Source organism: Sceloporus occidentalis, unplaced genomic scaffold (assembly GCF_023333645.1).
Source record: "Sceloporus occidentalis isolate IW3139 unplaced genomic scaffold, rSceOcc1.0.p SCAF_326, whole genome shotgun sequence".
Lineage (NCBI taxonomy): Eukaryota > Metazoa > Chordata > Lepidosauria > Squamata > Phrynosomatidae > Sceloporus > Sceloporus occidentalis.
The window spans coordinates 145,350-159,074 of NW_028317306.1; positions in this window are offsets into that span (position 1 = coordinate 145,350).

The window sequence follows — 13,725 nt, forward strand, 5'->3', positions numbered from 1 at the left end:
ACGCCTGTCGTCTGTGGATCACTCTATGTTCTTGCCCTTCTTGAGGAACCTTGCAGTATTTATTTTAAACACAATATAACATATAAAAACACATAAGCCAAATATTTTTAATAGACGCTGGTCTATTTTATAGAAGGATCCAGATTTAAACAGGATCCTGTCTAGTGAACCTAAAATTGTGTATAGAAGTGCACCTAATTTAAAGAATCACCTTACTAGCAGTTATATTAAAAAGGATCCCAAGAAGCACTTACTTAATGACTTTCTTAATGACTTTCTTAAGTAGGCTTGCAGATCCACGGGTGGGAAACGTCACATCTTAACGTATAAGTCGGAAAACACCAATACCACTTTTAAAATACGCAACTTAATTACATGTTATTCCAGAAATGTTATATACCTTATAAAATGTCCATGTAATAAGTGCTATATAGGTAGAACCACTCGTCCATTGCATACCCGTATAGAGGAACACATTAGGAACATCAGAAATGGGTATGACAAGCATAGTCTCTCCCTTCACTACAAAAAGATACACTCCAGTAACCCACAGGGTTTACAATTTTGGGGTATAGAATCTGTTATTAGAGATTGGAGGGGAGAGGATCTGATTAAGGAACTAGGAGCTACGGAAATGAGGTGGATTTATAAATTACGCCATTTTTTATAACCTAACTCTAGGTTGTTTTCAACTATTTAACTGTTTTCATATAGAGCCCATTTATTGCACTTCATAATGTTTTATTATAATTGATGTATGTAAATTAAAAGTGTTGTTATGATTTTTAATGTATATTTGTATTTTTTTATAGTATCATTGTATTGACCCAAGTACTACATTTATACTAGGAAGTTTTACCACCCATTTTGTACCTTTTTCATTACCTAGGTATTAAACATGTTGCCCCCCCCCTTTACACATGTTCCCCGCGAGCTCAGCACACTGCCTTTAGTGCAGATTACTCGTGGGGATTTGAATTTGCTTCTTTCACAGACAGACTGTTTTTTTCAACTGCGGGATGTATGCACGTATGCGCGAAAACCACAAACTCTCAGATGAATGGACTTTTGGTCCACTCAGGTTACCATACGTATACAGAACCAGGAAGTGGAAGGAAATTGTTTGCACAGTTTAAAAGACTGGAGTAGCAAGACAGCAGGACTAATTTGAGAAAGCCCCAAGGCGAAAGGCGTTATTGGAGGATCACAGGGGGGGACTATTTTTCACTTGAGTATTGCATTTGGATTATGTGTTTTTATTTGTTAAATTGTGTTTAAAATAAATACTGCAGTTTGCATATTTGGCATTACTGGCACATACTCAGGGGCGGGCTGGGCCGGGGGGCAGGGGGGCAATTGCCCCCCAGGCCGCCCGAAATCTAATCTAAATGGCCGCTGGGTGCTGATGCCGCCGGCCGGCGCTACTTTAATACTTTTTTTTTAAATTTAATATGGCAAGCCGGATCGGCTATTAAATGAAAAAAAAAGAATAGTATTAAAGCAGCGCCGGCCTGCGGCATCAGCACCCAGCGGCCGTATGCGATGGCCGCCAAGTGATGGGAGAAGCGTGAGGGGTGAAAGCTCCGCCCCCTCGCACTCACCTTTCACCCCTCACGCTGCTCCCATCACTATGTGGCCATCAGATTGTTGGAAATCGAATCTAAACGGCCACTAGGTGCTGATGCTGCCGGCCGGCGCTACTTTAATACTTTATTTATTTATTTTTAATATCGCAAGCCGATCTGGCATATTAAATAAAAAAAAGGATTAAAGTAGCTCCGGCCGGTGGCATCAGCACCCAGCGGCCGTTTAGATAAATTTTCCAGCAGTCTGATGGCCGCATAGTGATGGGAGCAGCGTGAGGGGTGAAAGGTGAGTGCGAGGGGGCGGAGCCACTTCACTTGACTTGCCCCCCAGGCCTTCGGCTGCCAGCCCTCCCCTGCACGTACTGCATCCTCTGCACATATTGCTCGGTTTTGCACAGTACCATTTAAAGACTCTACTGGATCCATTATTTTTTCCTGCTGCTATCTATATTTACACTGGTGTTAAAGGGGAAGTGCTGTCCTCGGTTAGCACAGCGTAGTCCACACCAGAGCCCGGGTGGGGGCCCTGGATCAGATCTTCACCAACAGATGGGTGTGTGATCCCAAATCACACATAGCGATTTCAATTTGAGTCTGTCACATTGGCTCCACTCATGCGAGTGTTCTAGCCCATTACTTTTATTGCATTTATTTGTGTTGCACACAGGTTGCACTATTATTTGTTTCTTTTATCTTTTATGTGTATCCTGGATTCTGATAGTTTTTAACCCCAAAGGGGTAAGCTATATCTCCTTATTTGCTTATTCGCTCCACTCATTGGGGTGGGTTACACCACCTCTATTCTCTTTTGCATTATTGTTTTTGTGTGGGATAGTGGGATTCCCACAGAGTGTCTGTAGCGATTTGTACACATCTTAGACCCTGTATTTTTACCCTACATACCCTACATATCACCTGCCTATGTGATATGGCAGTGTACGCATATACAAGGCTTCTGGAGACAGGTGCAGAGGTATGCGCTGTCCACTCTTCATATTGCACTGACCCTCACTCCAGAATATGCTGTATTTGGCATTCTAATGACTACCAGACGAGCAACCATGCAGCGCAAATATAAGGGGCGCTGGCTTGACCACACCTCCCCACCAATGTCCCTCTTCTGCTCCTAATTTTTATCTGTTCAGGATGTTGTGGTTGACTGAGATTTATAACTCTGTGGCAGGAATGCATAAATTCCCTTGCACCCCACACCATGGTACATGGCTAGGACACTTGAACAGCAGGACCCCATACAAGACTGACCAGGAAGTTTTCCTGTTACTACCCTGCCTACTAGTGACAACTGGGGGTTCTTCATGTTTTGGTAGGGATAATGGGGATAGGGAATTATCCCTTCCTTTTCCCTCAGCGGTTCCTAAAGATATGGGCACCGGGACATGGCGCTTGGGGTCTGTGACACGTGAGAGTCTCCCACATTTGGCTTTTTGATGCTACTACGGGGAGGAAATGGGTTGCCATAGAGGGATTCTGCAACGGGATGGTGTTTTGTTTCTGAGGACCTGGGATGCGACACACGCTGACTCTTACGGTTTCTGACTTGGTAGAGGACTAGTCACACAACGCTTACATAACTGACGTATGGACACACGACATAGGGAAGCGGACATATGGTTTGTGTTTTTTGTTTTGGGTTTATTATGCAACTTCGGATGTTACAATAATGCTATGTTGGTACATTGTTCTTTTACTTGCAGCATCTTATAAGTTCCCAGAGTGGTATATTCGTTGGCATTACATGCCTTTGATGAATGACTGGACTACCAGTCATGCTTATTCCACGTTTTTCTTCTAGTTTCTAACTGTGGAATGGTCTTATTTAATACTGTAATCACCTTGTACAGTGATTCCCCGCTTATATGTTCCCAGAGTAGTATACTCATTGTCTATACGTACCTCTGATGTCTAACTGGACCATCTTGCCACAATTATTCAACACTTGTCTTCTAGTTTCTCAGCGAGGCCTGGTCTTATTTAATGCTGTAATCACCTTGTAAAGTAATTTTTTGCTTGTGACTACTCTGTACATTCATTCCTGCTGTACTTTGTTACAGTTGATGAATAAAGCTTTAAAAATAAAACAAAAGACTAAGAGCCAAATCCAGATAACCTTTGGGCTGAGTACAGCTCCATTGTTGCACATGGCAGGAAGCCCACTGGCGGGACACACGGCAGGAAGCCCTCTGGAGGGGCACACGGCAGGAAGCCCTCTAGAGGGGCACACCCCAGGTTGTTTCCCAGCGGGAGCGCCCACTGCATCCCGCAAGGTTAGGCTCTGGGTAGCCAGAGCCCACAAGTTCCCAGGTATGATCATAGAGGACCAAGCTGTTGACATTATTAAGGCATCTTACAATTTTGTCCTATCACAATATACTTTGTCAGTGCATATTTTTGTTGTTTAAAACAATGCATTCACAGTTAAAGTATGACCCTTCAATTGTTCTCGAGAGATACATGGAGGAAGAAAAACTGATCAGAGTATGGTGAAAAGGACAATGCAGAGCTCTAGCAACATCAGAAAGCCACAGGTAGGAACTATAAGCCACATAATATTTATTGCCTGGGGAGTGGTACTGGCAAGTAGAGGACTGCATTGGGAGGCGGGTCTTGCTGGGGTTGCAGAGCCTTTAGCAATGTCTATAAGAAACTCAAATGAGATCCCCGGGATAAAAATAGGTTCTCAGGAACATACAATTACATTATATGCAGACGATGTACTTCTAACATTATCCTCCCCAGAACACTCATATTTTTCCTCTTTGGAAGCAATAAGGCAGGGGTTCTCAAACTGCGGCCCTCCAGCTGCTGCAGGACTACATCTCCCATACTCCTCAGCCAGCCCCTTAGCTGAAGGAGCATTATGGGAGATGTAGTCCTGCAGCAGCTGGAGGGCCGCAGTTTGAGAACCCCTGCAATAAGGGAATACTCATCCTTTTCTAATTATAAAATAAATCTTTCAAAGACACAAGTAATAACATTAAATTTGAATGAAAACCAACAAAGATCTCTTACGGAGGGAGTTAATGCAATTAAAATTCAGAATACAATTGAATATTTTGGGCATCAAAATTAGTAAAAAGTTATTAGAAACAATTTCTTTAAACTTTGGTGCCCTATTGGAAGAAATGAAACTCTTAACTTCTAGACGGAAAAAAATAGAGCTATCCTGGTTAGGTCGGATAAACATACTTAAAGCTTATTTATTACCAAAAATTTTATATTTGTTTAGAACGATACCGTATGCTGTTCCTAAGAAAACAATGAAAGATTTTGATAAATTATTTTCAATATTTGTATGGTCAACAAAGAAACATAGGATTTCGAAAAATATCTTGAGGAGGGGCATCTCTCAGGAGGGGATAGGATATCCAGACCTATATAGGTATTATTCGCATATTTCCCATGCAATGGCATGGAGACAAACAAATAAAAATAATCTAGGCTGGTACAGCATTGAGAAAAGTATGAATAATAATATAGATCCATTCAACTTAATATGGCTTGATAAGAAAATGATAACGAAATTAGTCTCTTAATGAAAGATATCCTAAAGGTAGTATTTAAAGTTCGAAAAAATTATGGTTTATCAACTGCCATATCTGAATTATCCCCCATAGGAATTTTGAATATGAACATCAGAGATTTAAACATCCAGGGATGGAAACAAAGTGGGATATCAGATATCGCAGATATTATGTAGGGACAAACAGTGATTCCATTTGTAGATCTCCAAACTAGATATAATTTACCAAATAAAGAACTTTTTTCATATTTACGTATTAAACAATTTTTATCTATAACTCCATTAAGGATATGTGATAAACTGGATGAGCTTTTCTTAGAACCCCCTCAATCAAATATGATTTTGAAGGTATCAAAATTATTGGTAAACCTCTTACCACATGGGAAATCTAAAACAATTCTATCATGGGAAAGAGACCTTAAGAAAGAGTTCCAGCTGCAGAACTGGTACAAAGCATGGTATCATACTAGAAAAGCAGTTCATTGCTTAAATTTGCAGAAGCAATATTTCAAACTATTACATCGTTGGTACCTGGTTCCACATAGTCTTAGTAAGATGTTTAACATTAATAATGGTCTTTGTTGGAGGTGTAATGAAGTAATAGGAACTCATCTTCATATATGGTGGGAATGCCAAAATCTTGACTTTATTAAGGAAACAGTTTGTTCTTTATTTCTAATAAGCACAGGTATTAGAATCTGCTTGTCACCTCAGACCTTTATGTTTCATTTAGACTTACCACAAACATCTAAATTTAATAATATATTACTAATTAACATACTACTGGCCTGTAAAATTTGTATTGCGCGATGTTGGAAAACCCAAAATAGTCCATCACGGGATGAAATCTTTAATCAAATTAAAACTCAGGCCACTTCAGAGAGATATTTATTTCGAAATAACCTAGTTTCTTATAATAAGATCTGGTCTAGTTGGAACCAATGTTTTTTAGCGGATTTTTAAGAAATGTGTCCTTTTTCTTCCTACTTAGCCAAGAGACGTAAGTCCCCCTTTAAAGATATAGGGTTTCACTAGGACCATCTATCATAGAGCTTTGTCATACATGTTATATATGTTATATGTATTATAAGTTTTTTATTATGTATGTATAATGTAAGTTAATTCTACTTACATGTTTGTTGGATGTTTGTTATAATTTTTCTTAAAAGATTTAATAAAGAATAATTATAAAAAAAAAAAAACTAGAACTGAAAGCAGTACAACACTTTTTGTGCTAGGGAAAAAAAAATCCTTCTTGGCCACAGAAAGGCAGTCAGATCTCTCCTTGGATCAGGAAGCTGTTTCCCCATAATTAAAAAAATATATATCCGTGAATATTAAGTTTTTGCAAGTATTCATCCAATTGTTGTTTAAATGTCTGTACAGACTGATAAAACTATCTCTGCAGGCAGAGAAATCCACATCCTTATTGTCCTAACTGTAAAAAACCCTTTCCTTTGCCTTAGACTAAATCTCCTTTCTTTTAGTCTAAATGGATGACCACATGTCCTATGCATAGTCCTGTTTATGAATAAATTTCCACACAATGGTTTGTATTGGCCCCGAATATATTTATATAATGCGATCATATCCCCTCTGAGGTGCCGTTTTTCTAAACTAAACAGATTTAAATAATTAACCTTTCTTCATAACTATAAAGTGTTCCATTCATTTTATTAATTTTGTAGCCCGCCTCTGCACCTTTTCCAGTGCTATAATATACTTCTTTAGAATAGGTGCCCAAAATTACACAGCATATTCAAGGTGTGGTCTTACCATTGATTTATAAAGGGGCAAAATTATATTTGTATCCTGCAAATTGATACCTTACTAGCTTTAGCTGTTAACTGACATTGCACATTGTTTCCTAGTTTGTTGTCTATAACAATTCCCAAATCCTTCTCATTTTTTTGTTATCCCTAATTCACTACCTTTTAGGGTGTAAATTGCTTGTGCATTCCTTACCCCAAAATGCATAACTTTGCATTTATCTACATTAAATTTAATCTGCCATTTGTGTGCCCAGTCCCCCAGTCTATCTAAATCCCTCTGCAGCAAAGTAATATCCTGCTCACATTGTATTACTTTACAGAGTTTAGTGTCATCTCTTTAGATTCTATTTCAGGGGATATAACGTATTTCCTCCTTAATTCTTCCTTGGAGTCTTGAATACACAAGCTAAATCTAAATTCAAAGCTTCTCAAACAAAAATTCCTAGCTATGTCACTCCTGCAAATCAATACTGTGCCTCCCATATTATGTACCTTTGTTCCAAAATTAGGTTATGCCTCTTTAGTTGCTGGACCTGGTCTGCAGAAGACTACTCAGTGCTCACAGTATATCCCAACAATACAAAAGCAACAGAACTACTGTAGCCTTGGTAAAAACACAAAAGCATAAATGGAACTGCCTGTTGTTATCTTCTGCCAATAAGGCATTAAACATGAGGAGGGAACTTTCACTTGGAGGGCCCAATATACTTGAACCTGTGAAGAGAGGACACAGGAACCAATAGGCTCTTCTTATTTGGTGGATGTTAAAGGAGATACCAAACAGAACAGTGACAACAATTTGAATTTGGAAATCTGAATGTAGTCACACAGGCACCTAGGAGAACTGAAGGGAGTACAGGCTGGGCTAGGAACACATCTGCTAATGAACAGCTCATGCAAAACATATCAGAACGATATTGTAACACAGTAACGGGACAGGGTTCTGTTACAATATTCAGATATCCAGTCAATAAGGAGCAGAGTTCCCTTGCCAGGGATCCTCTTGCCGGCACAGCCTGCATTTTTATTGTCCTTGCCAGTTCGGTATTGCATGGTAAAATTATATATAATGCCAAGCTCCGGTACAACAGCTTTGGATACCCTTATCAGTGGGACCAAAGGATTGTGGTCTGCAATGACTGTAAATTCCCAACCATAGCAGTAAGGCTGGAACCTCTTGAGAGCCCAAACCGATGGCAGTATACCATATCACGATCAAGCTGCTTCACCTGGTGCTCATCGTCCTGGAGGTCTACCTGGCTTAGGACAATTCCCAATTCAAATATTGATGCAGTCACACAGGTAGTGGAGAAGCATTGAGATAAGGAGTTAGAGAACTCTAATTGCATGCTAACAAGTCAGCATCTGAAACAACAGAACCCCATCCACTTAGGCATATAGAAGTGTAGGGCAGAAGAACCACCAACGAAAGTGCTAGGATGTGAAACACTGGCACCCCATCCCCAGCAGCAGTCTGATATGTCAGGATACAGGGCCACATATCTTAATCCCCAGCAGTAATGAGAGGCACAAGCCTCATCCTTGGCAGAAGTCAGAAGTGCAGGGATTTGGGATGCCAGAACCTCATCCACAGAGGCAGTCTGACATGCCAGAATGGGGGGCATCAGAACCTCATCCCCAGTAGCACATGGAGTTATTACGGATGTTGGGAGCCTCATCCCCAGTGTCAGTCTGAAATGCCAGGTTGCATATTCACCAATATTGTCTGGTGCTGTTGTGTGTAACATCTACTGCCATTATCCTGTCATATGTTAATTGTGTTCCTGTTGTAAATCTCTGTAACAGGCCAAACTTGGATACTGGTCCTATTTCACTTTTTTTGGCTATAATGCCCCCACGTGATGGTTGGGTTTTGTGGTTGTATTGGAATTCCTGACTGCTGGACTATTTTATGACTTTTCTATTCTGAGCGGTCTAGTGCCACTATCTACAGCTTCCTACACTTCTAGCACTTGACTGGGAGATCGCGAAATTCCCGTGGAACTCTAGGGCAGATCGCAAATGTGCTGCGGTCCCCTAATACTTTAACTTGCTAACGATCCTCCAAATAACATCCGATCATGGGTGGGAAGATTGGTCACATTGAGAGGCATCCAGGGATATGCTGGTTGTGGGGGTAACATCATGTGTGGGCTGGGGGCCACCTGTTTTACCAACCAAGGGAAATTCAGTACTGTTAACGCAATTATGTAGCTTCTGTACAGGTATCTTAACCCTAGTTAATTAAGTTATGTCCCCTGTGAGTCACATACCATCCCCTTTCCCATTGTATGCTGCAACCTAGTAATAAGACTACCATATGGAGAACTGACTCCTTGCACGTTTACCATTGTTCTAAGTTAATTGTGTTAGCCAGTTACTGTATCTGATGTTCCAGTGTATAAAAGCCTCTGTTTTCTCTTTAATAAATGTTCGTCTGCTTGTCACCTAATGCGACTGGTCTTGTCCATTGGAATATTCCAATGGACAAAACCAGCTAAAGAGCTGAATGCTGCTTGTTTTGTGCTTGGTATCTGGAAGCTTTGGGAGAATATTGCTAGAGCAGCGGAGAAATTATCCTCCCTGCCTTTGAACCTATAACACACTCCCCTTCCTCTGGTAATGTGGCAATATAAACCATGCTCAGTTGCAATAATGTGTGTGTTCTTTCACATCCTGACTGGTGGTATGGTCCTTTGGGAGATGTTCCCTAGAGGAGAACACTTTATTCTGAGAACACGAGTAGCTACCCTTCTTGTAGCCAGCTTTTACAACAGGGAAGATGGCAATGACACCCAGGTACAGTATGGGCTACCTGGTTCCCTTTACAGTTGTGAACATTTGAAACTTTGCCTTCTGCTTTTCTACCTACTGATGTAGAAAAAGATGTAAGGAGATCAGATGTCTCTTATACAGATGGAATGAAGAATATTAATTTTAGGAGTGTCAAACTCTGGAATGCCCTCATCTCCACCAAATATACTTGAAAAGAGAGACATATGGGTTAAAAAGAGGGACAAAGGGATTTGGGTCTAAGATAGGAACTGTCCCCTTTTAAAGAGGTTTCTAATTCACATTTTTTAGTTTTGAAACCACATGCAATGATATGGTCTTATGTATTATTTTAGTTATTTATTTATAATTATTATTTTAAATGTTATTGTTAGCTCCACGTGTATCTCCTTTCTTTATTACCCTTCACTATTTGAAGACATTATCCAGCCACGGCTTGTTTGCTTCCCATTTGTTCACTATATGAAGCTGCTGTGACTACAACAGAGGGAATTGGCAACTCATCCACCAGGCTGCATCCAGTACAGGTAATATAAAAATATTGAGTAAACTGTTCCTGTTGTACAGTGGAACTAGTGAGCAAAGGGTTATGGTACAATATAGCTTGTAGGGGCCTAACAATAAACACAATTATGAATAAATTAGATTAAACAACAATAAACATGTAGTTTATTAAAACATATTAAGCTCCTAAACCTGAACACATAAAACATTCTAGGGTCTATTCACTAAACAAAGAATTGATGAGGATTTCCAGGAACATGCAGGAGAATTGCAAAACTGAAAGCAAAATATCAGAGTTGGAACAACAAATGAATTGGAGATTTTCCCAACTTGTTTATTATGACCTCAGTTTGAAATTCTACTACAATTCTCTTGAAATTCATTCTCCTTCCATTACTCTCCCTGCTTTTTTTTAATTTACCCGCTCCTTGATGTCTTCCTATATCTTTTTTATCATCCCTTTCCTTTACTTTTCCCTCAAAATTGTTTACCCCTCCCAATTCTTTTTTTTCTTATTAATCTCCTTCTTTACTACTACACTTTACCTTTTTTATTATTTCCCTAATTTATAGAAACATAGAAAGTGATGGCAGATAATAACTATTTGGCCCATCTAGTCTACCCAATCTCCAAACACTTTTATTAGTCCCTGGCCATATCTTATATCTAGTTTAGCCTTATGCTTATCCTGTTCTTGCTTAAACAACTTCACTTTATTAACATCTACCACTACCCTTTCAGTAAAGTAAAGTAAAATTTCCTGATGTTACTTTTAATCCTTTGGCCCTCTAATTTTAGACTGTGTCCTCTTGTTGTGGTATTATTTCTTCTTTTAAAGAAGCTCTCTTCCTTTATCATGTTGACTCCCTTTAAGTATATAACGGGTTCTATCTTATGCCCCTGTCACATCTTTCTTCCAGGCTATATATGATCCTTTAACATCTCCTGGTCTCTTTGTCCTGTAATCCATGAACCATTTCAGTAGCACTTCACTGAACTTTCTCCAACATATCTATATCCTTCTGGGAATATGGTTTTCCATACTTCAGTATGGAAATTAATTATTAATGCCCTAGGTGCATTATTTTGCCAGTTTACTTAAATCATTTGCCAGGAACATCAACCCTGTTGCAAATCTTTATGTCATCAGCAAAAAGACATACCTTACCATCAAGACTTTTTGCAATATCACTAATAAAATGATTAAAGAGAATGGGTCCAAGTACTATACAGATCCCTGAGGTACCTCACTCGTAACCTTGCTCCGAATATACCATATTGACTACCACCCTCTGCTGTCTGTCACTCAGCCACTTCCTAATCCATTCAACACCCATTTATGTCTTCCCTCTCATTTTTTTTATTAAACCTCTCTCTTTTGTCTTGATTTAAGCCCTACCACTAAATCTTGCCTGTGTTTTATACCTCACTATTAGTTTATCTTGTGTTATATTCCCACCCTCTCAGATACCCTGCCACATCATATTCTTTACATACAGACCTGTATCATAACTCCTTACCCTTCATATGTCCTCTCAGCTCCTGTATTTTCCCCCACAGCCCCTGAATTGCAATCCATTTTATTTTACACTTGCATATCTCATTGTATACACTAACATATACATACATGCTCATTCAAATATTCACACTTACAAATGTACATTTACATACATACATACTTACATGTATACACATGTATACAAACACATACAAATAATCCAGTTCACATGGGCATTTTAATCTATATAATATGTGATTCAAACATTTAAAAAAATGTTTTCCTATTTTACACAGTAACATTCTTCCACATACATACACACACACACTGACATACAATACTTACACACACACACATACTTTATAATACTTCCTAACACATACACACTAACATACTTCCACAAATTCAGTAACATACTTCCACACACTCACTAACATGCTTCCACAAACACAGTGATATACGCCCTTACCTTTGATGACTGAGGAACAGGCAGTTCACCATCTGGTCCTTGCACGAAGTCTGAGTGCTGGCAATGCAATACAGGGGCCTTCCTTATGCCAGTGATGGGAGATCCTATGATATCACCCTTGTTGGTGCAGGCACTGGTGCCTTGAACCTGCTATAATCTGTGATTGTAAACTGTGACGGAGACCTGTACTCTGACTGAGTAGCTCCGCCATAGAGATGCCGCTAAAAGCTTAATTGCTCAAAGGATTAACCCTTCATATTTCCCCAAGCCGAGACTTAGTGTAGGGGTAAAACAGAAATCTGTTTATTGAGGACAGCACATATATTTATACAGCAAACATGATAGGATTAAAGGTATACTCCCATCAACCACCAAACACAGGGAGTGGCATCAATCTCGAGGTACCATTAAAGCGCTCAGGGTCCGAAGATGTTATGATCCAAAAAACGACGTGATCCAACGTCAGGACCCTGAGCGTCAGTGTCAGAAACATCCCTGGGAATAGTCTGCGTGGTAGCCGGGCCAGAGTTCAATAGCTGCCTCTGGGTAAACCCCGGTCCTAAAGATTGGTAATAAAACCAGGGTTCCCGAACAAGCTCCCTCTCTGTAACCACCACCAAGTGTTGCCCACTACAAGCTTAATGTAACCTCAAAAGAGTGACGTGGTGTGGCTAAGGGAGTCCAAAGCGACGTTGTTCTAATTGTCGGCAGGCATCGCCGCGGTTCCTGGCCGTTGCACAGTTCCATGAATCCGTGGCTAGGTCCCAGTCAGGCGCCAATCAGGGGGAAAGGTGTAATCCGACCAACATTAGGGGTACACAGGATCCGTGAATCTTGACTCCTTGGGAAAACCACCAGCATGGAGTGTAACACAGGAAAACAGGCATGGGGCCAAAACAACATAAGGGATAAACAGATGGGCTGTCACATAAACTAAATTTGTTTTTGGTTCCGGAAATTTTAAGCAATTTCCTCCTAAAGTCCCTAACTTTGTATGGCTGTTTGACATTTGTAGTCAATAAAGTATCTTATAACAGCCAGACAAATTAAGGGCAGTTGACATTAGAGCAGTCACCAGTAGGTTGCACATTACAGTATTATGGTCACACAGTTGGTCAGGCATATCCAGCTGATGAGAATGCGCAGCAGGGGAAGTAGCAGATCAGGTGAGTATGTAGAATCTTCCAGGTGGGCCAGATGGAATACAAGTTGACCCTGAAAATGTCAACTTAGTGTTACTCACCTGCCCTCGGTCCCCATGTTGCCGCAGCAGCCGCCACGCAGGAGAGGGAGACCCCCCTCCACCGCACGGCCACCTCCGCAGCAGCCACCACGAAGGAGAGGGAGGCCTACCTCCACCGCACGGCCACCTCCACAGCAGCCGACACGTGGGAGAGGGAGACCCCCCTCCACCGCACGGTCACCTCCGCAGCAGCCACCACGAAGGAGAGGGAGACCCCCCTCCACTGCACAGCCACCTCCGCAGCAGCCGCCACGAGGGAGAGGGAGACCCCCCTCCACCGCAAGGCCGCTTCCACTGCCTTCCTCTGAAGTACCGCGCA